This window comes from Caretta caretta, chromosome 6 (genome assembly GCF_965140235.1).
Source record: "Caretta caretta isolate rCarCar2 chromosome 6, rCarCar1.hap1, whole genome shotgun sequence".
Lineage (NCBI taxonomy): Eukaryota > Metazoa > Chordata > Testudines > Cheloniidae > Caretta > Caretta caretta.
The window spans coordinates 57,768,920-57,796,830 of NC_134211.1; the positions used below are offsets into that span (position 1 = coordinate 57,768,920).

Genomic DNA, 27,911 nt, shown 5'->3' on the forward strand with positions numbered 1-27,911 from the left:
AACAAAAAAAAAGGCATTTAGCAACTTCTGCTGTGTCCACATTTTCCATTATTGTGTTTCTCCTCCCCCCACCCAAATGAGTAATGGGCTTACCCTGTCCTTGGTCTTCCTCTTGCTTCTAAATGTATTTGTAGAATGTTTTCTTGTTACCCTTTATGTCTCTAGCTAGTTTAATCAAGGTTTCTCAGTCCACTCTTGGGGCAGGGCACAAGCGTACGCCAGACTACTCTGGCAGGTTCCGTGATAGCCTCATTAATTGGGAGAATTTTACTTTAGATGGATCCAGAGGCTGAAGTATGTCTAGGATCTTGAGAGTTAAATCCTGGACCTCCTCCAGAGAACTTTGGAGAAAGTGTTTGCAATCCTTCAGAGAAGGTCCTAGTACGGATTAAAATTGTCTGGAGAAGAGGGAGAGGCTGATGATACTGTTTCATCTGAAAAGGACAAAGAATACTACTGGTACTGTTGGTACTCCATCAACTGCTGCCATGAAGACTGTGCTTCTTTTGCTTGGTGGTGACCATTCCTGGGTGCAGAACTCAGGATCCTAACATTCAGATGCCCAGAAGTATATTCCAGGGGGTCCAATAAGGTTGATGCAATGGATATAGTGGAACAGAGGTGGCTCCCATGGTGGGCACCACTGGTCCCTGGGCCAGAATTGCTGTTAACAAGGGCAGGGAGGTAGAGTTGATCTGAAAGCCCTGCCTGGACTGTTAATCCTCCATCAGCTAACTGGAGAGCCGGTTGGTACTGGATCATATTCGTCCAATGAAGAGGCCTCCTCATGTTTCATCATTGGGGTATCATGGAATTTGGTTCCATCTGATCAGAAGCAGGAGCAGTAGGTGGGAAAGAAACCGAGCCTGAGCCTCCAGGTCCTGGCTAAGCCTTGGTACCGGCAAATGTTGGGTAGACTGATGGAGCAGGGACCTCCTGCAACAGTTTCAGCTCTGTGAAAATCAGGAACTCCAGGTTTGCATAGATAGCCAAATCCTCCAGGAAAGCATATCAAGGACCTGCCTGAGGTGAACTGTCCAGGGCTTTGTCAGGGCCATCAATTCTGTCTTAGAGACTGAAGTCTGCGCATGGTCAATAGTGTTGGAGAAGGGGAGAACAGTCCCTCCTATCTATATGAGGCACAGGAGTTGTTGATGGTCTGTCCATGTGGAGATTTGGGCACTGTGAGCTCCTGGTACCATCAATGTCTTCTTTGCTGCACAAGCTTCAAGTGCTTTCATCCCGGGATACAGATCTCTGGCAGTGCCAGGGAAAGGGACAAAGCAGGCATATTTTTGGAGGACTTATGCAGGAATTTGTTCCTCTTCTTGTGGGAAAGTTTGCCATGGTCCGTATCGTGTTTCTGTTTCATGGAGTTCTTGTGTTTGGGGGAGAACTGAAAACCACCAGTACCAAAAACCAGCAATGTGCTGCCTGGTGGTTCCGGATGAGAGGAAGCAGAATGGGAGGGGTCCCAGATCCTAACAGGGCCTTGTGTAAAGCTCCACAATGTGCTTGTGGAGCCTGAAATCACAAGCTTGTCTGATACATGGAGGAAAGGCATGGCAGATACTGCACTTTGAGGGAGACATGCAATTCCCTGAAGCAGCACAAATTTCATGAAGATGATCACTAGGAAAATCCAGGGGCATGCCAGGCAAGCTTTGGCACTTGGGCATAATTGATGCACTGAAGAAAAAGGGAGAACTAGAAAGAGAAGACCCCCACCCCATCCCCAACTAACAAGCACTAAACTTTGCTAACTAACTAGGAATACTTTTTATAGTATTTACAGACTCAACTAAAATGAACACCAAAGAAAAGAAACTGACACAGGAGGTTCCATCCCCAACCATGGGTGACAGAAAAAGAAATGGGGATCAGGCGGTCCATACCAGCATTTATGTCCTCAGAGGGAAGCATTAGGAAGCACAGCTTCAGATGAGCTGGCATAGCTATTGAAAAATTTCTGGTCCTGAGCATACAGAGCATGTGCACACCCACAGTGAACGCCCACAGGGATAGCTCTTGAAGAAGAACTAACAGTTTCCTTTCCTTTCCTTGCTGATGAGGTCGGAAAGCTCTGAAAGCTCCAGATGAGGCCCACTATAGTTTGGAAACGAGCGTCTGGCAGGAGGGCTCAAGCCTGCACGGAGTCCAGAACTGCCCTGATGAATTCTATTCTCTGGGTCGGTTCTAGTGTCAACTTTGCCACATTGAGAAGGAAGCCTAACCGACGAAACGTGACCATGACCAAGCGAAGGTGGGACTGTACCTGTTCTCTAGTGCGCCCCCAGATAAGCCAGTCGTTGAGGTAAAGGTATACCTGCAACCGCCATCGACGAAGGAAGGCCGCCACGACTGCATACATTTGGTGAACACTCGGGGGGGGGGGCATAGAGAGACCGAAGGGAAGGGCTGTGAACTCATCGTGTTCACGGTTGACCAAAAAGTGGAGGAAGTGTCTGTGCGCCGGGTGAATCTCTATGTGGAAATACGCGTCCTTCATGTCAAGGGCAGCGTACCAGGATCCAGGGAAGGTATAATGGTGCCCAAGGAGACCATGCGGAACTTCAACTTTACCATGAACTTGTTGAGTCCAGGCAGGTCCAGAATGGGCTAAAGCCCGCCCTTTGCCTTGGGGATTAGGAAATATCGGGAGTAGAGCTCCCTACCCCTTAGCTCCCTCGGAACCTCCTTGATCGCCCCCATGGTGAGGAGCGTCTGAACCTCCTGAATAAGGAGTTGCTCATGAGAAGGGTCCCTGAAGAGGGACAGGGAAGGAGCGTGGGAGGGAGAAAACTGGAGAGAGTATCCCGCTTCCACCGTGCGGAGGATGCAGTGGTCCATGGTTACGTGAGACCAAGCATGGTGGAAACGGGATATACGATTCAAGAAAGGTGGGGTAGGATCCTGAACAAGGTCTGGTATATCGTCCTCGGGTATCCCTTCAAAAGGCCTGATTTGAGCCGGACGAAGGCTTAGTCGGGCCCTGGCCTTGTACTGATGGGGGGTTGGAGGGCTTCCTCCTCCCATTATGTCCCCACCACCTACAGAAATCCTGCCTTGGCCGAGGAGGATACAGGCACTCTTGTGACTGCTGAGGCTTTAAGGGGTTCCACTGGGTAGCCAGTGCGTGCGTGCCCAGGGACTTCATTATTGCCCTGGAGTCTTTAAGGCTTTGTAGCCTCGAATCTGTCTTTTTCCAAAAACAGGCCCTCTCCATTAAATGGGAGATTCTGCAGTGTCTGCTGAAGTTTGATGGTAGGCCAGAGGCTTGCAGCCAGGAGATACACCTCATGGCGATCCCTGAGGACAAAGTACAGGCGGCGGAGTCTGCAGCATCCAGCAAGGCCTGTGCCACACTTTTGCCCTTTTCCACCAAAGCCCCAAACTCCTCTCTGGACTTAGGAGGTACTAAATCCTTAAATTTCAGGATGGAGTTCCAGGAGTTAAAACTGTTAAAATCAGCACCTGCTGATTAGCGATCCTGAGCTGAAGTCCCCCCCAAGGAATAAACCTTGCACTCAAATAAATCAAGGCGCTTGGCATCCTTTGATTTAGGTGCTGGGGCCTGCTGGCCATGCCATTCTTTTTCGCTCACTGACACCACCACAAGTGAACAGGGCTGCAGGTGTGTGAACAGATAGTCATACCCCTTTGAGGGGACAAAGTATTTCCGCTCCACTCCCTTAGCAGTCGGGGGAATGGATGTACGAGTTTGCCAGATTTTTCTGGCGGTGGTTTGGATGGTCCAAATAAGGCTAGGGCCACCCTCGATGGAGCTTCAGCGGTCAGAATATCCACCATAGGGTCCTCCACCTCTACCACCTCCTCCGCCTGCGGGTTCATATTCCACGCCACCCTGCGCAGGAGGTCTTGGTGGGCGCGGAGGTCTATCGGAGGGGGACCCGAGTCTGGAGTTCCTGCCACTGCCTCGTCGGGTAAGGAGGAGGAGGCAGCAGCAGCCATGGGGCGAAAGAGGGTCACCTAGGGCCTCTTGTGGTGCTGGGCCCAGCTGTCCTGTGCCCATGACCTCAGTGCCCAGGCCAGGAACCAGTGTTGGAGGAGGTCCTGAAGCGGGCAGAGAAGCCGTCATGGTCTCCATGCCTCCCGGGGCAGGCCAACTGGCAGTAGCCTCTGGCACTCGCGGCTCAGACAGGGCTGATCGAGAAGCCCCAGACGGAGCACCCTGGGCCTGGTGGTATGCCCAGGGAGTCCAGAACGGCCACTGAGCAGCCCCTTGAGCGGGACCTTGCTCCTGTGCCTGCCAATGTCCAGTCCCTGACTCCAGGTGGCTGTGGTTCAAACGTCGGCACTCCGAGAAACGTGACCCTGCCTCTGATCCTGAAGAACAAGAGGAAGAACGTGAGGGCCACGGTGGTGCCGAGCGGACCTGCGCTGAGTCATGTCGATGAGGCGATGGGGAGCGGTGGCGCAACACTGGGGAGCGGTGCCGGGACCTGGACTTGGGCCGAGATGATGACCAGTGTTGAGAGCAGCGTCAGGTCTGGGATCTGCTCCTCGACGGTGACTGGTGGGCAGAGAGGTGCCAGGAGTCAGAGAGGTGCCACGAGTACGACCAGCGCCGCAAAGGAGGTGTCAGGACTGCGAGCGGCGACGGGAGCAGGAACGGTGCCGAGAATGGGATCGGTGCCACGGCTCGACCGACGGTGCCAACAGGTGGATGAGTGCCATCTTGCCCCAGGATGGTGCTGCACGGACAGGCGCTGGTGCCTTGGCTTGAGGCTGAGGGGATACCATCGTGGCAATAAGATCCCTTGCAGCTGCAAAGATATCTGGGGTGAACGGCAACTGGACCTCAACCATGCTGCATGTCGGGGAGTCCAGGGGCACCGGACTCAACAGCTTGGCCCTCAGGGCCGGAGTCAACGGTGCCGAAGCTGTAGGTGCTCCCCTGTGGGACGCATCTCCGCAGGTGGTTCCAGGGAAGCTGGTCTCTGCGGAGGTGGGCTAGCCTTTTCCAGCTTCCAGTGCCGCTTCTGGCCAGGAGAGTGCCAGGCCGATGATGTAGGTTGCGGTGCTGGGGAGTGCCGGTGCCGCGGTCTCTGTCAGAGTCCAACCGCGGTGCCGCTCCTACAGCTGCCGCCGGGGCGCTGCGCACTGAGGCGCTCTAACTTGGATTCCAACTCCTGATCAACCCCCTGGAACCCCAAAACAGATCCCGATACCTGGAATTAAGCCTCAGCCCAATTCCTGACTGTCTGGTTCTGACCCTGAGTTTGACTCTTGACCTTCATACTGGCTCTGACCCCTGTATTCAGTTCTGAGATCCCAAACTCCTGCCACCAGTCCCACTTACCCTCACCCAGGATCCTTACAAAATCATTTTAAGCACTATTGTCTTTACATTTTAACTAGTTATTTAAATCAGATGCCTACTGGACCTGTAAAACTACTGGAATTTTAGGCCCCAATCCTTCAAACTGCACAGTGATCCTTGCACGCACAAGCATTTCACTGGCACGACTGGGACCTTTGTTAGCAACATTTAAGTTTTAGTCAGTTTTTTAACATTGTTCCTGTATGCAAAACTGGACAGGATTTTGGCTCCAGTGAAACATCAACACTTCTTGCTTCATTTATGGATGCTAGCTCTTAATAAAAGTATAGTGTACATTCTGGATTATTGCTTATCTAGCATCAAGAAAGCTTTACTTGTCTAGCAAAAGGTACTTACCAGTTCTGGAAAACAGATTTTCCCCTTCAGTTCTCTAGCCCCCCCTACAACAAAACAAAAACAAGACAATAATCAGATAACATTTAAGTTGAGTTTGGAACAAAAAGAAGGGGGGGGGGGGAGTAAATCTGCAAATGATTTCTTTTGATTTCTTTTTGTAAAAGATGTAGTAGATAAATATGAAATTGACCTGAGAAGGGAGGGGGTGGCGGGCGGAGGAGAAAAACAGTTTGATATAGCAAGGGAAGAACTGAGAGTGCTTATAATTCTATTATTTCCCAGTTACTGTAAACCAGATTGAAGTGCAAGCAGTGAAGTGAGGGTCCCCTTTTGCCAATACTGGAATGGAAATTTTTTTAAAAGGAGCACTTTATCTAAAGGAAAAACAACTGACCATCATTCTTTCTTGCATGTCTATGTAACACAACAAAATTATAGCAAAGCTTGGGCCAAACTGTGTTTAGGGGCTTACCCCATCCACACCTTGATTAGAACAGCTCTGCTCTCAGATATTTACTATGATGGTTACAAAGTGCATTCTCATTTGTATTTAGGCTCAGCCAACTTTGTCACAGACTAAAAATCCAAACACACATTTTACCACTTTACTAGGAAAATCTGGGTGTTAATACAAACCTGATCTTAGGCACTGATTCTAAAATGTGATCAATGATATCCCACTGCAGAGCTTAGGCTCTGGGCCTCTATCCTACAACTAGATGCATTAGTGCAGACTTGTGATCATGTGAACTCCCACCAAAGTCAATGGGATTCAACGCAAATGCAGGAGACAGACTGCACTTGCTAATCTATTTACAGACCTGGGGAGGAATCTGTACAGGAAATTTAATGCCTACTGTTAAGTAGTGAATATGGATATCCTCTTAGTGTCAGAATTTTTAGATTGTGTGTTTAGAACTATTTTTTTCCTTAGTATGGCACTTTGGTAAAAAAAAAAATTTAAGTTCTGAGGAAAGTTATAACAATTTCTAAATGTTGATTAAGTGGAGTTTTTTTGAGAAGTTGATTTCTGTGTAAGTGTACACAAAGAATCCTATACAACAGTATTTTGGATGTAAGCAGTGCAAGGTCTGAAATATCCAGACCACTGACAGCTATTTAGAGATCAGCCTTAATTCACAAATTATAGTGGTTTCTCAATCATTCAAACCCCACACTTGATTGCATTTTTCTCCCTTCATCAGCAGCCCCTTCGTAGGCTCTAAAGCCCACACAATGAGGTAATTTAATCACCACAAAACACAACATGCCTGCTTTCAGCAACAACATACTAAGGTTGTGACTATATCTGAGCGCTATAAAAGGCTGTGGCTCTGGAAAGCTAAGCAAAGAAGCTTTCACAACACATCTACAATTACAGCCTTAGAGTGAGCAAGTCTCAATTTTTATTAAGAAAAATAATCAACAACCATTTGTAGCAAGTTCAAGAAAACACATTAATTTATTTTTCTCTATTTTAAAGAAGGAATCACCCATTTTAGAGACAGAGTATGACCAAGTGCTGTGTTTGTCCTCCATACTGGGACCCCAATTCCATCAAGTCAAAACCCCACCCCCTTCCAGTCTAGTAAATATGGAAAGGGCAGAATAGTTTCAACCCAGACACTCTTCTGTAACCACCTGGGCCAGGGGGAGGACGGGACGAGGAGGGCTGTAATCCTGAGAACCCATGGACTCAAAGGACTGTGAATCCCAAACTCCAGAGTTCTAATTCAGGATCTGTGACTTGCTATGTGCCTTGGACAAGTCACTTAAATATGACCTAAAGAGGTGGAAAAAGAAGACTTGTACCCTCTTTGCTTCTTCACATAATATATTACATTAAAAAAAGTGTTAAAAGAATGTTAACACTTGAAAAGTCAAGCACTCAAGAGTTATGAAATGCCAGAATTAAGATTGCCTGTGCAACCTTAATTCTGCCCTAGTGTGCATATATACATTATGATGCAGTATTTAAATTACATGATCACATACTATTTTTCCCACAGGAACTCTGCCTCACTCAGTGCAGAGGATGGCTGGCACTTAGGGAATGAGGCATCTGTTCAATATATCTTTTTACCCTCATCATTTGTGCAGCCCCAGGCCTTATTTACCGCATACCAACCAAGCCCTGCAGTGAGTAAAGAATTATTCGTTTTCTCACAGATACTATGGAGAGGAGCACCACAGAAAATCGTAATCTTAAAAAACACTGATTTTTTTCTCTGCAACAACCCTGTGAAGTAGGAGATTTACCACAAACAGGGAACTGAGGCACACAGACATTAAAGCCAAAATTTGCAAAAGTCTACAATAACACTGAGTGCCCAAGTAAATGGGCTCTCAATTTAAGACATCTGAGATTTAATTTTTCAGAGTAAATAGTATTTTTATAGTCTTATGTACAAATATTACCTAAATAATCCTCATAATACTCCTGTGCAGTAGGTAGATTTTACTGCCCTACTTTACAAATGGGAAAACAAACAAAACTAAAAGGCAATGTAACTTGCTCAAGGCCACACGCTGAGTTAGTAGCAGAGCCAGGATTAGGATTTAGGACATACTGACTCCTAATTCTAATACATGAGACGATGTAATTAAATACTATTATAATGTATATGCACAAGACGACAGAATTAAGATTTTTTAATTCTGGCATTTCCTAATTTTTGGGTATTGGACTTTTCAGTCTTAACATTAACATTATTTTTACATAGTTGTTTAGCAAGTCATTTCCTAGAGATATGTAATTCTGTGACATGCAACTGTAATGGTGATTTTAGACAGCTCATCTTTTGCCCTATCTAATCAGATTTTTGTGAGTCCAAGGCACCTCTATGACTCCAGGCCTATCCCCCTCCCAAATTTAGATCCTTGCTGCAAATCATGGAGGCATTAGAGTGCTTTACAAAAGAAGAAAAATAATTTATATACTCAAAAATGTCAGGCAACCTAAAAATACGGGTCACTACTGTTCCTCTTATAACAAAGGCATGAAAAGTTGAGAGTTTTGCTTTGTTTGTTTTTAAAGTGAATGGGAAGATAATGTTGATAAAACTTGATAATATTTAACTTCAGAAATATCGAATCTTGTCTTTTCCATTTTGCTCTATATTTTCCTTGAAGGACCCAAAGATATGAACTGCAAGCTCTCTCATCCCTAAACAAGCAATGTCAAGTCTCATGATATTTGATGTTTTTCTGAAAGCCTGAGCTTCTGGAGCCATGTCTTTGTCAGAATCTCCACTTTCATTAAAAAAAAAAAAAAAAAAAAAAAAAAAAAGCTTCATATTTCCAGAGAAATGTTAGGGCGCACTTGAAAGCGAGACCCAATAAGATCAAAAACCAAAAGGCAAATTGAACCTCCAATATTTTTTTTTTAATTTTATCATGTTTAGGCCAGTATCATGGTTTTTGGGGCCTGACTCTTGACTGCTGAGCACGTGAAGTTGCCACTACTGCTAAACAGAAGTCTTTAAGTTAAAGCATTTCTTCCAATTGTTTGAGTTGAACAACTATCAATAAAAAACAAAGCTTTTAATGGTCCTAATTAGGGCTGTCGGTTAATCACAGTTAACTCACACGATTAACTCAAAAAAATTAATCACAATTAAAAAAATTAATCATGATTAATCGCCGTATTAATCACACTGTTAAACAGAATACCAATTGAAATTAAATATTGAGGTTTTTCTACATTTTCAAGTATATTGATTTCAATTACAAACACAGAATACTAAGTGTACACTGCTCACTTTCTCTTATTCTTTATTACAAATATTTGCACTGTAAAAATAATAAACAAAAGAAATCATGTTTTTCCCCTCATACAAGTACTATAGTGCAACGTCTTTATCATGAAAATGCAACTTACACATGTAGATTTTTTTTTGTTACATAACTGCATTCATAAACAAAACAATGTAAAACTTTAGTACCTACAAGTCCACTCAGTCCTACTTCTTGTTCAGCCATGCTGACAACACTGGATAAAAAAAATGGTGCTTTAATTAAATTCGTGATTGAACACCTTGGGGGAGAACTGTAGGTCTACAGCTCGGATTTACCCATTTCGTGTTACAGCAGTCTCGAATGATGACCCAACACATGTTGTTCGTTTTAAATACACTTTCACTGCAGATTTGACAAAACGCAAAAAAGGTACCAATGTGAGATTTCTAAAGATACTTACAGCACTCAACCCAAAGTTCCAAAATCTGAGATGGAAGAGGTGCGGAGCATGCTTTCAGAAGTCTTAAAAGAGCAACACTCTGATGTGGAAACTACAGAACCCAAACCAACAAAAAAGAAAATCAACTGGTGGCATCTGATTCAGAGAATGAAAATGAACATGCGTTGGTCAGCACTGCTTTGGATTGTTATCAAGCAGAACCCCTCATCAGCATGGACGCATATCCTCTGGAATGGTGGCTGAAGCATGATGGGACATGGAATATTTAGCGCATCTGGCATTTAAATATCTTGCAGTGCCGGCTACGACAGTGCCATGAGAACACCTGTTTTCACTTTCAGGTGACCCTGTAAACAAGAAGCAGGCAAAATTATCTCCCGTAAATGTAAACAAACTTGTTTGTCTGAGCGATTGGCTGAACAAGAAATTGGACTCAATGGACTTGTAGGCTCTAAAGTTTTACATTGTTTTGTTTTTGAATACAGATATCTTTTTGGATAGAAGTCTACATTTGAAAAGTTCAACTTTCATGATAAAGAGATTGCACTAGATAGTATTTTTCAATTCACTTAATACAATTTCTTTTATTTTTACAGAGCAAATATTTATAATAAAAATATAACGTGAGCACTGTACATTTTGTATTTGGTGTTGAAATTGAAATCAATATATTTGAAAATGTAGAAAATATCCAAAAATATTTAAATAAATGGTATTCTATTAACAACAATGCAATTAATCGTGATTCATTTTTTTAATCGCGCAATTAATCGTGATTCATTTTTTTAATCGCGCGACAGCCCTAGTCCTCATAAAAATAATTTCCTGAATATTGATCAGGTTTTACTTGATCAGTATCTGCAAAACCATAATCCTACAATTTCCTACCATATTCCAGGAAAAGCAGGGGACACAACATATTTCTAAATTTTATTTTCCTGAACAAAAGAAAGCCTAAAAAGAGAATGAGTGTTTCTTTATATATAGAAACAAAAAAAGGTACACACACACACCACCCACCCCTTTCCAGGTCAACTTTAATTTCTCTGTCCAGTTTCTAAAATGAGAATACTTGCTTACCTCTCACAGGCATGTTGTAAAAATTAAGACCCCAATCCTAAAACATTTCTACCTGTGATTAATTATAAGCATGAGTAGCTCCCACAGACTTCAACAGGACAACACATGTGCTTAAAGTTAAACACAGACAAGTGTTTGCAGGACTGGAACCTAAATATTTAATATTTGTATAGCACGTTTTAGATAGCACTTTTAATCTTCATACTAAGTGTATTGTATAACAAAGTTTTCTATTATGGAGCTCAGATATTTATTGTAAGCTTTAAGTTATAAAATGTAAATTTACTTTATTGTAACCAAAAAAAACCCTATGATTAGAAAGAAGAATGGGATATGAAAGAAAAGTCATGTTTAGCCCAGAGTTTCCTATCACAGTTATTTTTTCAGTCCCTAGAAACAGGATGTTTCTAAACAGGATTTGAAACTAGTATTGACAGAGCCTTTGACTATACATGATGATTTAGTGCTCTATCTACACTACAGATAGACCCATATTAAACAAAATCAAGTCCTAACTTATGTTTGACACAGAGCTAACACAATTCAGTGAATGCAGCAACATTTTTCCCAGCACAGCAGCGCTTTAACAGTGTTGGCCTATCCACACACCTCACTACAAAACTGTGTTTAAGTCAATGCATTTCAAAAAATTTTGAGCAGATATCCCATACTGCCTCAGCTGTTCCTGCCACAGTTAGAGGATCATGACCATTTCCTCACATGAGCATAAGAGCAGCCATACTGGGTTAGACCAAAGGTCCATCTAGCCCAGTGTCCTGTCTTCCAACAGTGGCTACAGCCAGGTGCCCCAGAGGGAATGAACAGAATAGGTAATCATCTGTGATCCATCCCGTCGGCCATTCCCAGCTTCTGGCAAACAGAGGCTAGGGACACCATCCCTGCCTATCCTGGCTAATACCCATTGATGGGCCTATCCTCCATGAACTTACCTAGTTCTTTTTTGAACCCTGTTATAATCTTGGCCTTCACAACATCCTCTGGCAAGGCATTCCACAGGTTGACTGTGCATGGTGTGAAAAATACTTTTTTGTTTCTTTTAAACCTGCTGCCTATTAATTTCATTAGGTGGCCCCTAGTTCTTGTGTTACGAGATTGAGTAAATAACACTTCCTTATTTACTTTCTCCACACATCAGGATTTTATAGACTTCTATCATATCCCCCCTTGGTCATCTCTTTTCCAAGCTGAAAAGTCCCAGTCTTATTAATCTCTCCTCATACAGAAGCCATTCCATACCCCTAATTATTTTTGTTGCCCTTTTCTGAACCTTTTCCAAATCCAATATACATTTTTTGAGATGAGACAACCACATCTTCACGCAGTATTCAAGTTGTGAGCGTACCATGGATTTATATAGAGGCAATCTTATTATCTATCCTTTTCTTATGATTCCCAACATTATGTTCACTTTTTTGACTGCCGCTGCGCATTGAGTGAATGTTTTCAGAGAACTATCCACCATGACTCCAAGATCTCTTTCTTGAGTGGTAACAGCTAATTTAGACCCCATCACTTTATATTTATAGTAGGGATGTTTTCCAGTGTGAATTTCTTTGCATTTATCAATATCTAATTTCATCTGCCATTTTGTTGCCCAGTCACCTAGTTTTAAGAGATCCTTTTATAGTTTTTCACAGTCTGCCTAGGACTTAACTATCTTGAGTAATTTTGTATCATCTGCAAATTTTGCCACCTCACTGTTTATCCCTTTTTCCAGATCCAGATTTACCTCTCTCCATTCTGAAAACTGACCATTTATTCCTACCATGAGAAAACCTTCCCTCTTATCCCATGACTGCTTACTTTGCTTAAGAGCCTTTGGTGACGGACCTTGTCAAAGGCTTTCTGAAAATCTAAATGCACTGTATCCACTGGCTCCCCCATGGTGCAATGCACCTTAGGAAGTCTTCCAGCACAGACTTGACAGGTGAAACTGACTAACCCAGTTACACAGATACTGTAAGGCCATCCCATCTACACAGCAGAATAACGGTTAGAAACTAATTACACTCCTTTTCATGACAAAGCTGAAACATGGTATAACTACACAGCTAGGAAATACCTGTGAACCATGTTGTGTGTGGACTCAGTTGTAAACTGAGTAAAAATTAGATTGGCCCTGTAACATGGGTCTCATAAAAAATGTCTTGTCCATATTAATCAGGAATACTGTGATAGAAGTATGCCACCAGCAATCCTATTAGTTCTTCCTCTGTGACATCTCCCAAGATCTGTCCATACCCCTTCAACATAGCCATCTCTCTCATTCATGCTCTCATTATTTCCTGTTTTGATAACTGTAACTCTCTGGCCACCCACACAATCCCCTCAGTCCAAATAAAATGCCATTGCTAAACTTATCTTCCTTGACCAGTTTGATGACATTACTGAATCCTTCTATTGACTTCCCATATGATATATTACACCAAGTTTAGGCTTCTTGTCACCACATTAAAAACTCTACCCCTCCCTACCTATCATCCCTTCTCAAGCTTTGGTTCCCCACCCCATGCTCCCAAACTTGTCTGCCCATTAGCCAGATTTTCATTCAATCACCTCTATACCTTCTTTTATCCAGCCCCCATGCATGTTACACCCTCCTTGAGCTCATCCGCAAGCCCCCTACCTTGTTCATATTTAAGAACATCTTAAAGACACACTTCTACTGCACTTATAGTGAATCTTGTTGTTTCCAGAGAAAGCTAGTAGTGACCCATAAATTTATGTAGGGGAAGCCCCCACATTTAAGAGTGGAAAATGTTAGGTGGGGATTCCCCCTGACCTCTCTGTCTTCACAATATCAGCTACTCAGAGCAGCAGCCATCCTTCTTAAATGGAAAGCATGTATCCCAAATAATAATTGCACGCTATGAAAATGATTAAGTATGGATTTTTAACATGATTTGCCAGTCAAAAATAAAAACTTACTTGCCTCAGGTAGGTAAGATTTTTGCAAGGTTTAACAAAAAAAAAAATTGATTGTAATTTGTAAGTCATTCACTATCCCCTTATTACAGGGCTCATGTTTCAATAACTCAGAGAAGCACTAGTACTAAAAAACTCATCAGCAACAACAAAGATCAAACCAGTTATCTGCATGACAGTGTGAGGCAGTGGTCTCCAACATTTTCAAGCACGAAATCACTTTTTGAATTTAAGTGCAACCCAGGATCTACCTCAAAGAAAGTGTAGAAACAACAGTAATCACATAAGCCCACCATGCCCCACCTGTTCTATTTGGCCCCGACCCGCTCACTCCAATCCGCCTCCCTACATCGCTTGCTCTGCCCCATCCTCCTTCACTTTCACTGGGCTGGGACAGGGGGTCGAGGTGCAGGAGGGGGTGCAGGCTCTGGGCTGTGGAGAAGAGGTTACAGTGTGGAGGGGCTCCGGGCTGAGCCTGGGGCAGGGAGTTGCAGTGCAGGAGGGGGATCCAGATGCAGGCTCTGGGAGGGAGTTAGAGTGCAGGAGAAGGCTTGGGGAGAGGGTGTAGGCTCTGGGCGGGGGCTGGGGCAGGGGGTTGAGGTGCAGCAGGAGGTGCAGGGCAGCACACGGAAAGCCCCTCCCCTCCCTCTCTTCCCCTAAGGAGCCGCTGTCAGACACGCTGGCCGCTTCCGGGAGCGGCGCGGGGACAGGGCAGGCAAGGAGCCTGCCTTAGCCCAGCTGTGCCACCGGACTGTTGATCGACCATGGAGCCTCTGACAAACTCAGTCTCAGTGACTGAGAGCGACTGTCAGAGGGTCCACGATCGACCAGTCGATTGCGATCTACCTGTTGGTGACCACTGACATAAGGGGTCTGCTCTTATTTTTTTGGGGGGGATTTGTGCGAATGACTCTTATTAAGATGAGTGGAAGATCTACCTATAAAACCTAGTGCAATGAAATAAGAGTTAGCCTCTATCAAATGTGTGTGTAGAACTCCTTTCTATTTTGCCCACTGAGGTTGGAAAGTGATTCCTATTAACATTACTAAGTGAATTATGCCACATCAATGGGAGAACACTCAGATCAACAGAGTTTCCAAAGCACAAAGAATTCAGTCTAGGGCCCAGTTCTATCCTTGCCTGTATACACACAGCTTTGACTGCAACAGGAGCACCACATATGCACTGGAGTGCTGAATTTGGCCCTAAGCTTCCAAAGGAGGCCACATAGAGATCTTTATCACTGACATCCAAACATTTCCCATGGGTCAGCATCCGGTGAAGGTCCGGACAATTGTTCAAGAGTGTTTTCCTGTCTGCCTGCAGCTTATTAAGGGTCATACAAACAAAAAACAAAACAAACAAACAAAAACAAAAAAGGAAACAGGTCTTTTTGTGGTGCTTTTGTCCAAACCTTTCTTTGATGGACACTCAAGCAGTGTCAGCAAGCAAGCAAAAGAACTCCCTCTTGAATTTTTCTTCCAAGCTTCCCATCACCTCATCTCTGCCCTCATAACCAAACTGTCTCTTCTTCCGATGAATAGGAGTTTCCTTGAAGACAGGCTCAACTAAGTTTTCCGCCATTTCTTTGGCAGCACTGATGGCATATTCAAATCCATTGTCTCTGTAGGCCACAACAAAATCAAGGCAGCTTCTCATCAAAACAGTAGCAGTCACGATGTCCATTGACTCAGTTTGTAATGCCTTTCATACAACATTTACTTGGAACAGGATATCATGCCAAACCACAATTGAGTCCAGAAATTTTAAATCAGTGATTCGGTTGGCCAGGCTTTGTGCCTCGTCTTGGATTCTGGCCTTGACTTTACTCAACTGCACCCATTCCATCAGGGCGTCGTAAACCTCAGTTCACTTGGGACCTCACCGGCCTTATGCTGTCAATATGGCTCTCCAGTGAGCGTCACTTAGCAGCTTCATGGTCAGATCTGTAACACTGTCCATGCGGATCTTCCACCTGATAGTTGATGCTGAAAACAGAACGGATATCCTTTGCAGTACTCCGAAGAGAGATACTGAATCTAAAGACAATGACACTGTGTCTGACACAACCAGCTTGAGGGAATGGCAGCCACAAGGCACAAAGAAAGCTCTTGGATTCAGCGCAAGGATCCTTGCCTGGACGCCACTGTTTCTTCCCTTTACGTTCACACCGTTGTCATAGCCTTGGCTGCGGCAGTTCTGAAGCTTTATTTTATTCTTATTCAAAATGTTCATAAACAGTTCTGCTAGGCCTTTTCCAGTAGTCATTCACAGACGGGAAACAGATGAACTGTTCCTTTACTTGGATACAGTCATCCTCGTTTTCAACAAATCTTACTGTAAATGACATCTTTTCCCTGTGACTAATGTCGGGAGTGCAGTCCATTATTATGGCGTAGTACTTCGCTTTGCCAAGCCGTATCAAGCAAGCACCTTCCTTATCATAAGGTCAATCAATTTGTTTTGAATGGTTTTGCGGCAGTAATGGCCCATAGTTTCTTTACGAACTACTCAATGTAGGTGCTGACACATGACAGTCATATTTCCCAAGGAGCTCTATCAAACTGAGGAACTTACCATTACGTTCAGTGAACAACTTATCCAATGAGCCCCAGAAAGCTAAATTATTCTTTGCAAAGAAGAGGGTAATTTAGATCAGACACTCAAGCACGTTTCTCCAATGCTGGGTTTTTACATTAATAATGCACTGAGGTTTTCTGCATCTATTCAGCTCGAGCCTGGACTCGACCTCCATCCATCTCGAGTAGGCCGTAAAATGGCTGGGTGACGTTTCATGTTACTTCAGAGCATCAACTAAGTTATGCCATTAATTGTACCCGGAAAGCGCAAGCAACAATTTGGCATTCTTGTCAAATATTCTGCAACAAAAACAGAACACTCTGTCAGTTGATTTCAAGTAAACTAGCCAATGCTGATTTAGTTTCTCACCATTCTCAAGCACTCTTTCACAGTGTCACTTTGAGAAGTGTCGCTTCTGCTCCTTTACTGGAAAGGTCATATCCTCTATTATGTCTGGCCCATGTAAAATTTTACAATCAATAACGGCAGAGTTTAGGATCACCAGCCATAAAGCAGTGTTTTTTCACACCCCTGAGCAAGAAAGTTGCAGCACCGTAAAGTGCCAGTGTAGACAAGCCCTCTTAAAAGGCCTAGCACATTTCTCAACAAACCAGACAATGTGACTGGGCTAAAGATATTTACACTTCAAAGGCAAAAAGTTAATCAATGGTGAATTAAATGAATGCTGATAATTTAAGCCATTTTAAAAACAAACAAACATTTAGATACTTACACTTCCTTCCCCACATCTAGTTGAAATGAAACAGTACACTACTGGCATATGAAAACAACTGGGTCTGAACAATGAACCACAAGAACCAAGAAACATATAACAGTTACAACTTTAAAAAAAGATCTGATGGAAGTCTTTTTATTCTCTTCTTTTTTCCTCTTTAAAACTATACTAGAGGGTTGAACTGTAGGCCAACTGCATTGTACGCACTAGGGGCTCCCTGAATTGCTCCATTCCCCCATATGCTTTCTGTGTGCCATGTTCTCCTATCCCCCTCTCTATTTCAGGAACTCACTGCAACCTCCCCCACCTTATAGTCTGTGGACTTGTCTTCACTACCAGGGAGATCGATGCTGCTGCAATCGAGCAGCAGGTGTCAATTTAGAGGGTCTAGTGAAGAATCGACAGCAGAGTGCTCTCCAGTCAACCCCAGTACTCCAGCTCCCCAAGAAGGTTAAGTAAGTCGATGGGAGAGCAAGAGTTCTCATGGCAGGAGCTCTATGTCCCCCCATTCTCCCTCTGCCATGTGCCAAGGTCCTGTGCCCCCACACCTCCTCCCACATCTCTCCCTGACTCCATATCATTGTCCCCTATTCACACACACACACACGCCCCCCAGGACTCCATGTGCCCTTCATTCTTCCTACTCAACATTCATGGCTTCATGTGCCCCTATTTCTTTTCTTTGTGTCTAGGAGATAAGTCATTCAAGGCTATCAGTGTTTTTAAATTGTACTGGGAGAAAGGGCAGAGCTGAAATGGGGGTACCATTATGCTGGAAGATGTTAACTGCTGCCATCAACTGGTTCTTTGATCTACAGACAGATCACAGACAATTGAAACAACTGACTTTGCTAACCAGATGTAAGGGACTCTGTGTGTCCCCCTAGTCCTCCTTTCTGGTTTTCGATTTTTACCAAAAATCAATAGGGTTCTGTCCACCATCTACAACGTTCCCTGAAATTTTTGAATTGATTGGATGCGACATTCAGGTTATTGTGTTACAGACACAAAAATGTTATCGAGTTGAGGGTTAGACCTCACTTCACTCAGCCAACTGCTTGTTTTTAGAGCTATACCACAAAATACCTAGGCTGCGCAACATGGCAAATTGATATTGTTGTGAGAATCTGAATTTTTAACTGAGCAACGTTGTTGTTTTAATGTAGTCCTTGTATTTAATTTCTCATGCGTATTAATATTAGCATATGAATAGCCCTAATTAGGAACTGAAGTTCACACTTTGCTAACAGTAGGGGGAAGTAGAAAGTTCACACTTTTGCTGCTGTTTGTCTGGAAAATATTTTTTGCAAAACCAGATTAAGAGGGCAGCAGCGTATCTGTTTACATGTACCAAGATACAAGACTGTCAAGGGACGTAACAAATTTTTAGAGCTTCTCTACACCACCACACGGGGTCAATCTAAGATATACAATTTCAGCTACGTGAATAGCATAGCTGAACAAGACCTACTTAGATCTACTTACTGCGGAGTCTTCACACGTTAAGTCGTCAGCTGACGCTCTCCCGTCTACTCCGCTTGCACTCCTCGTTCTGGCAGAGTACCAGAGTCAACGGGAGAGCACTCAGCAGTCGATTTATCGTGTCTATACTAGACACTATAAATCAACCCCTGCTGGATCGATCACTGCCCGCCAATCCGGCGGGTAGTGTAGATAAGCCCTTAGTTTTAGAATTTGAGGAATGTTGTAGAATACAGCAAAAATTGCTGGTAGACCCTAATGTCACAATATTTTCTATTATTGTCAACTATGACTTTCTTCTGTCCCTGGGTTTTGGGAAAGGACTTTGCTATATGCATTTTAATGAGGCATTAACCACCTCTCTCACACAAACTGCTCCTTCAGCAGCTTCAGAACAGCAATCTCTACCCTATTTGATCGCAAAGAACAAGCACTGTCACCACAAAAAGGGGGAAGAATTTTTGTGTCTAAAAAAGTAATTGTCTTCTGACCATTCTCAGAAGTGTGTTCAATTTAACTTAGCTTACTATACAGCCAGTTTTTTCCTACTTAAAAAAGCTATTCTCCTGATTGAAGCCAGACTCTCATTTTAAGAAACTTTACAACTGGAGTTGATTGAATTTTTCCCTTTAAAAAAAAATGTTGAAATTTTTTGAATTTCAACATTATTTTTTTAAAAAAGGGAAAAATTCAATTTACTGTTTTTTTTACCAGCTCCACTGACCACTAAGTGTTGTTTCAAAGCTTAAATAACCACCATGTGAATTACCTTGAAGTCCTCCCTTTTTCTCTGAGTGGGAAAAGATAATTAGTTTGTTTATCTGTAGTTTTCTTTTCTAACTTCTGCTCTATCAGTTCAGTACTGATGGGTTTCTGCCTTCATCTCACACTGCAGAGGTAGAAATTCCTCTTGTGTTGTTTTAGTTTTGGGGCAGTCTGGGTGAGGGGGTATTGTTTTGTGTGTGTTTTCTTGCCAGCACCTCTTGCTGGCACACTCAGCCCTGGTCTACACTAGGACTTTAGGTCGAATTTAGCAGCGTTAAATCGATTTAAACCTGCACCCGTCCACACAATGAAGCCCTTTATTTCGACTTAAAGGGCTCTTAAAATCGATTTCCTTACTCCACCCCTGACAAGTGGATTAGCGCTTAAATCGACGTTGCCGGCTCGAATTTGGGGTACTGTGGACACAATTCGATGGTATTGGCCTCCGGGAGCTATCCCAGAGTGCTCCATTCTGACCGCTCTGGACAGCGCTCTCAACTCAGATGCACTGGCCAGGTAGACAGGAAAAGAACCGCGAACTTTTGAATCTCATTTCCTGTTTGGCCAGCGTGGCAAGCTGCAGGTGACCATGCAGAGCTCATCAGCACAGGTGACCATGATGGAGTCCCAGAATCGCAAAAGAGCTCCAGCATGGACCGAACGGGAGGTACGGGATCTGATCGCTGTTTGGGGAGAGGAATCCGTGCTATCAGAACTCCGTTCCAGTTTTCGAAATGCCAAAACCTTTCTGAAAATCTCCCAGGGCATGAAGGACAGAGGCCATAACAGGGACCCGAAGCAGTGCCGCGTGAAACTGAAGGAGCTGAGGCAAGCCTACCAGAAAACCAAAGAGGCGAACAGCCGCTCTGGGTCAGAGCCCCAAACATGCCGCTTCTATGATGAGCTGCATGCCATTTTAGGGGGTTCAGCCACCACTACCCCAGCCGTGTTGTTTGACTCCTTCAATGGAGATGGAGGCAATACGGAAGTAGGTTTTGGGGACGAAGAAGATCATGATGAGGAGGAGGTTGTAGATAGCTCACAGCAAGCAAGTGGAGAAACCGGTTTTCCCGACAGCCAGGAACTGTTTCTCACCCTAGACCTGGAGCCAGTACCCCCCGAACCCACCCAAGGCTGCCTCCTGGACCCAGCAGGCGGAGAAGGGACCTCTGGTGAGTGTACCTTTTAAAATGATATACATGGTTTAAAAGCAAGCATGTGAAAGGATTACTTTGCCCTGGCATTTGCGGTTCTCCTAGATGTAGTCCTAAAGCCTTTGCAAAAGGTTTCTGGGGAGGGCAGCCTTATTTCGTCCTTCATGGTAGGACACTTTACCACTCCAGGCCAGTAACACGTACTCGGGAATCACTCTAGAACAAAGCATTGCAGTGTATGTTTGCTGGCATTCAACCAAAATCCGTTCTTTATCTCTCTGTGTTATCCTCAGGAGAGTGAGATATAATTCATGGTCACCTGGTTGAAATAGAGTGCTTTTCTTCAGGGGACACTCAGAGGAGCCCATTCCTGCTGGGCTGTTTGCCTGTGGCTAAACAGAAATGTTCCCCGCTGTTAGCCACAGGGAGGGGAGAAGGTTGAGGGGGTAGTCACGCGGTGGGAGGAGGCAAAATGCGACCTTGTAACGAAAGCACATGTGCTATGTATGTAATGTTAACAGCAAGGTTTACCCTGAAAGAGTGTAGCGACTGTTTTATAAAATGTGTCTTTTTAAATACCGCTGTCCCTTTTTTTTTCTCCACCAGCTGCATGTGTTTCAATGATCACAGGATCTTCTCCTTCCCAGAGGCTAGTGAAGCTTAGAAAGAAAAAAAAACGCACTCGCGATGAAATGTTCTCCGAGCTCATGCTGTCCTCCCACACTGACAGAGCACAGACGAATGCGTGGAGGCAAATAATGTCAGAGTGCAGGAAAGCACAAAATGACCGGGAGGAGAGGTGGAGGGCTGAAGAGAGTAAGTGGCGGGCTGAAGACAGGGCTGAAGCTCTAATGTGGCGGCAGCGTGATGAGAGGAGGCAGGATTCAATGCTGAGGCTGCTGCAGGACCAAACCAGTATGCTCCAGTGTATGGTTGAGCTGCAGCAAAGGCAGCTGGAGCACAGACTGCCACTGCTGCCCCTCTGTAACCAACCGCCCTCCTCCCCAAGTTCCATAGTCTCCACACCCAGACGCCCAAGAACGCGGTGCGGGGGCCTCCGGCCAACCAGCCACTCCACCACAGAGGATTGCCCAAAAAAAAGAAGGCTGTCATTCAATAAATTTTAAAGTTGTAAACTTTTAAAGTGCTGTGCTTAAAGTGCTGTGTGGCATTTTCCTTCCCTCCTCCACCACCCCTCCTGGGATACCTTGGTAGTCATCCCCCTATTTGTGTGATGAATGAATAACAAATGCATGACTGTGAAGCAGAAATGACTTTATTGCCTCTGCAAGCAATGATTAAAGGGAGGAGGGGAGGGTGGTTAGCTTACAGGGAAGTAGAGTGAACCAAGGGGCGGGGGGTTTCCTCAAGGAGAAACAAACAGAACTTTCACACCGTAGCCTGGCCAGTCATGAAACTGGTTTTCAAAGCTTCTCTGATGCGTACCGCGCCCTCCTGTGCTCTTCTAACAGCCCTGGTGTCTGGCTGCGCGTAACCAGCAGCTAGGCGATTTGCCTCAACCTCCCACCCCGCCATAAACGTCTCCCCCTTACTCTCACAGATATTGTGGAGCACACAGCAAGCAGTAATAACAGTGGGAATATTGGTTTCGCTGAGGTCTAAGCGAGTCAGTAAACTGCGCCAGCGCGCCTTTAAACGTCCAAATGCACATTCTACCACCATTCTGCACTTGCTCAGCCTGTAGTTGAACAGCTCCTGACTACTGTCCAGGCTGCCTGCGTACGGCTTCATGAGCCATGGCATTAAGGGGTAGGCTGGGTCCCCAAGGATACATATAGGCATTTCAACATCCCCAGTGGTTATTTTCTGGTCTGGGAAGAAAGTCCCTTCCTGCAGCTTTTGAAACAAACCAGAATTCCTGAAGATGCGAGCATCATGCACCTTTCCCGGCCATCCCACGTTGATGTTGGTGAAACGTCCCTTGTGATCCACCAGAGCTTGCAGCACTATCGAAAAGTACCCCTTGCGGTTTATGTACTCGGCGGCTTGGTGCTCAGGTGCCAAGATAGGGATATGGGTTCCATCTATAGCCCCACCACAGTTAGGGAATCCCATTGCAGCAAAGCCATCCACTATGACCTGCACATTTCCCAGGGTCACTACCCTTGATATCAGCAGATCTTTGATTGCGTGGGCTACTTGCATCACAGCAGCCCCCACAGTAGATTTGCCCACTCCAAATTGATTCCCAACTGACCGGTAGCTGTCTGGCGTTGCAAGCTTCCACAGGGCTATCGCCACTCGCTTCTCAACTGTGAGGGCTGCTCTCATCTTGGTATTCATGTGCTTCAGGGCAGGGGAAAGCAAGTCACAAAGTTCCATGAAAGTGCCCTTACGCATGCGAAAGTTTCGTAGCCACTGGGAATCGTCCCAGACCTGCAACACTATGCGGTCCCACCAGTCTGTGCTTGTTTCCCGAGCCCAGAATCGGCGTTCCACAGCATGAACCTGCCCCATTAGCACCATGATGCATGCATTGTCAGGGCCCATGCTTTCAGAGAAATCTGTGTCCATGTCCTGATCACTCATGGGACCGCGCTGACGTCGCCTCCTCGCCCGGTATCGCGTTGCCATGTTCTGGTGCTGCATATACTGCTGGACAATGTGTGTGGTGTTTAATGTGCTCCTAATTGCCAAAGTGAGCTGAGTGGCCTCCATGCTTGCCTTGGTATGGCGTCCGCACAGAAAAAAGGCGCGGAACGATTGTCTGCCGTTGCTCTGACGGAGGGAGGGGCGACTGACGACACGGCTTACAGGGTTGGCTTCAGGGAGCTAAAATCAACAAAGGGGGTGGCTTTACATCAAGGAGTATTTCAGGCAGGACTTCACGGAGGGTTCCAATAAGAAATGGTGCACCTAAGTTATCGTTCTTATTGGAACAAGGAGGTTAGCCTGGCCTCTGATTGATACATGGCTAGATTTACCTCGCTGCACCTTCTCTGTGAGTGACTGCAGTGTGACCTAGAGGAATGAGTCCCCTAGACAGGGGAGGAGGCAAATGAGTACAAAACAAATCTGGTCTATTTCTTGTTTTGACCCACTCCATCTATCTTTTACATCTTTGGCTGGCAGCAGACGGTGCAGAAGGACTGCATGCCATCCACATCTCATGGCTGCTCGGCAGAAGATGGTACAGTACGACTGCTAGCCATCCCCATCTCTTGCCTGCCTGGCAGAAGATGGTGTAATACGACTGCTAGCAATCCTCATCTCTTGCCTGCCTGGCAGAAGATGGTACAGTACGACTGCTAGCAGTCCGTATCGCCTGCCCGCTCACCATAAGACGGTTCAATAGGACTGACTGCAGGACTAAAGAGAATGACCTGGTCAAGTCACTCCAAATTTAGTCCCTGCGCCCATGTCTGCCCAGGCGCTCCTAGCCGACGTGGCCAGGAGCACCTCGGACACGACGAGGACGACTACCAATCATATTGCACCGTCTGCTGCCAGAAGGCAATGGGTTGCTGCTACTGTGCAGCAAAGCCGTACCGCGTCTGCCAGCACCCAGGAGACATAGGGTGACGGTTACCTGAGTGGACTCCATGCTTGCTGTGGTATGGCGTCTGCACAGGTAACTCAGGAAAAAAGGCGCGAAATGATTGTCTGCCCTTGCTTTCACGGAGGGAGGGAGGGAACGGGGGCCTGACGACACGTACCCAGAACCACCCGCGACAATGTTTTAGCCCCATCAGAGTGCTCCATTGTGACTGCTCTGGACAGCACTCTCAGATGCCCGATTGTTTGCCATTGCTCTGACGCTGGGAGGGGCGCTTACAGGGTTGGCTTCAGGGAGCTAAAATCACAAAGGGGGTGGCTTTACATCAAGGAGTATTTCAGGCAGGACTTCACGGAGGGTTCCAATAAGAAATGGTGCACCTAAGTTATTGTCCTTATTGGAACAAGAAGGTTAGCCTGGCCTCTGATTGATACATGGCTAGATTTACCTCGCTGCACCTTCTCTGTAAGTGACTGCAGTGTGATCTAGAAGAATGAGTCCCCTAGACAGGGGAGGGGGGGAAGCAAATGAGTACAAAACAAATCTGGTCTATTTCTTGTTTTGATCCACTCCATCTATCTTTTACATCTTTGGCTGGCAGCAGACGGTGCAGAAGGACTGCATGCCATCCACATCTCATGGCTGCTCGGCAGAAGATGGTACAGTACAACTGCTAGCAGTCCGTATCGCCTGCCCGCTCACCATAAGACGGTTCAATAGGACTGACTGCAGGACTAAAGAGAATGACCTGGTCAAGTCACTCCAAATTTAGTCCCTGTGCCCATGTCTGCCCAGGCGCTCCTGATCGACCTCACAGAGGCGACCAGGAGCACCTCAGACATGACGATGACGGCTACCAGTCGTACTGTACCGTCTGCTGCCACAAGGCAAGGGGTTGCTGCTACTGTGTAGCAATGCCGTACCGCGTCTGCCAGCACCCAGGAGACATAGGGTGACGGTTACCTGAGCGGGCTCCATGCTTGCCATGGTATGGCGTCTGCACAGGTAACTCAGGAAAAAAGGCGCGAAATGATTGTCTGCCCTTGCTTTCACGGGGGGAGGGAGGGAACGGGGGGCTGACGATATGTACCCAGAACCACCCGCGACAATGTTTTAGCCCCATCAGGCATTGGGATCTCAACCCAGAATTCCAATGGGCAGCGGAGACGGCGGGAACTGTGGGATAGCTACCCACAATGCAACGCTCCGGAAGTCGACGCTTGCCTCGGTACTGTGGAAGCGCTCCGAGTTAATGCACTTAGAGCATTTTCTGTGGGGACACACACACTCGAATATATAAAACCGATTTCTAAAAAACCGACTTCTATAAATTCGACCTAATTTCGTAGTGTAGACATACCCTAAGTACTGCACTCATTTGATTCTCAAGCATTTTGCCATCACTGAAGAGCTAGAGAATAAAATTAGGAAACAAAGAATATACAGGGAGACATTTTTTTCCTACACAGAACAAAGTAACCAAACTGAAAGCAGAACACATTTAATTTCTCTTCATCCACATCCCATCTTATGACAAAAAATAAGTTCTCTCCATGCTAAGAGAAGAAATTTCAGGTTAATCAGCCTCTCCATTAATCAGCCCAGAGTGGGTTTTGACAGAACAACAGGCACCAATTCTTTGGAGATAAGTTTACATAAGCTCTTATATGGCACCACCTTGGCAATTAGAAGGAAGGGAGAAGAGACATAAGGCAGCACTGCCTATCCAAGAAAAAAGAGTGTCCACCCTTTGGGAGAAAAGCTTTATTGTCTGATAGGTTGACCTAAGGGAAGAACAGTTACTCCATTACCTGATCTGGGGGGAGAGGGGGAAACCTGTGGATTTAGCTCCCATTCTCTTGCGTACAGCTGGTACCAGCTAACCCAACTGTTCTGGCTGCTACTGGTTCCCTGGATGTATGTGGTTTTCATAGACTGACCCAGTTGCTCCAAGGAACAGTAGGAGCTCTCTGGTTTCATTCTTCAGCACTTTGCTTTTTTTTTCTTCCTTATTAGTCCAGATACATGACTGGTTTTGTTGTTGCTTTCCCCTTAGGGTTGTAAATTCCGGAGGAATTTTTGGAAGCAGGCTAAATATCACGCTCTTTCCTGCTGCAATGGGGGGCATGCTTCAGTGTTCACATCACACTCCCTGTCAGTACCTGGCCCAAGCCAGGGAAGTTAAAGATCCAACCAGCAGACTAACTTTGGTGATGAATCCTGGTCACGTGCCACCTTAGGCACATCATGCATACACTAAGACGACAACTGCCTGCAATTCCAAAAACTGGATGCCATGTTGGGATTTCCAGAATAAACTGTTTGCCACGCATCATGAGGGTGTCTCTCTGTGCCCCCATCCAACAGTCTGATCTCCACTGTTAATCAGATCATTGTTCAGATCAGTCAGAGGCTTGCTCTTAAATGCTGTAGGAATTTCTACCCCAAAAAGGGATAACTCTTCTTTCATCAGTGCGGCTAATTCCCACTTCTAGTAACGCCAATGAAAGAGAAAATTCTGTAAGGAGTGAAGAGGTAGCCATTACCCATGGCACAGTCTCTATGCAGATGCAGGTTTTGGATGAGGCAGGGGGAGGGGGAGGGGAATTTCTTGTTTTTCCACCACAAAGAATCTTTAATAGAAACCTGAAAACCTCTCATTTACTAGCACAGAAATCATGTCCTCTAAAGAGATGTGTTTTGCCATACTATCCAGAATTTGACAGGTGAAGATGACAGGAAGGATAGAGGAGAGTAGAACTAGATATACTAAGAGGGTCCTCCTGAATTATTTTGAGTGAATGTGTCTGATGTGGTACTGGTCTGGAAGGAAGACTAAAAAACTTTTTGTTCAGTAGGGATGGGTTTCTGGAACTGTAAAAGATTCACTGTCTGTAGGAGAAGCCAGCTGAGAGGCAATCTCACTGATGTCTGGAAAACAGTTTCTGGTGCTGATGGAGTAAGAGGAGCAAAGGAATAGGACTTTTAGAACTGTTAAAAGTTGTAATGAAAGGATTTTAAGTTCCCCTGTAAACTCAAGAAGAGGGCTGGTCAGGCATGATCTTCTTCAGGTCCAAAGAATCCTTAAACGTTTTCTTTAGTGATCCTCCAAAAAGTGTCACCTATTCAAACAGTGCCTAGATAAGTTCCCTCCTGGAGATGGTGTCTAGTCCCAAACAACATGCTGCAGCAAACTATCACAGAGGAGAGATCTGAGGGGGGAAAAAAATGGTTACTAACCTTCCATAACTGTTGTTCTTTGATACACTTTGGAATCCATATGAGCAATAAATGCTTGCCCCGAGTACCGCCGCCGGAAAGATTTTCCCTCAGCGGTATCCATCAGGTTGGTTCCAGTGTCCCCTGGAGTCACGCACTCATAGCGGCGATGTAAAGGGGCCTGCCAACCTGCTGGCACCTCAGTTCCTTTTTGACAGAGGGAAACTCTGACAGAGGGAAAGGTGGGGGTGGGGTTTGGAATGGATGTGTGCAACACATCTTCAAGAACAACAGTTACGGAAGGTTAGTAACCGTTTCTTCTTCTTCGAGTCCAGTGAAGGGCCCCACAATTCAGGAATTTTTTTCCCCTTAAACTGACCAAAGTCCTTCCTCCTGGATGACATCTCACTGGGTTGTTGAAGGTAGGTAGCTAGAGAGGCAGAAAAGCCCTAAAAAGCGAGATTCTGTCTCTGAAAAAAGCTCAAAGTGCTCCAGTAATCTTATTAGCACAGCTGCTGGGAGTAGGGGAGAG

General features: G+C 45.2%; 1 protein-coding gene across 7 annotated transcripts in view; it reads right to left on the reverse strand.

Moving 5' to 3' along the window:
- PHF21A (PHD finger protein 21A) overlaps positions 1-27,911 on the reverse strand; it is a 256,174-nt gene that overhangs the window by 195,309 nt on the left and 32,954 nt on the right. For all 7 annotated transcript variants that reach the window (XM_075129550.1, XM_048855458.2, XM_048855459.2 and 4 more), the window contains exon 2: positions 5,702-5,745. The gene's annotated coding sequence lies outside the window, so the exon portion shown is untranslated. The remainder of the gene's footprint in view (positions 1-5,701; positions 5,746-27,911) is intronic.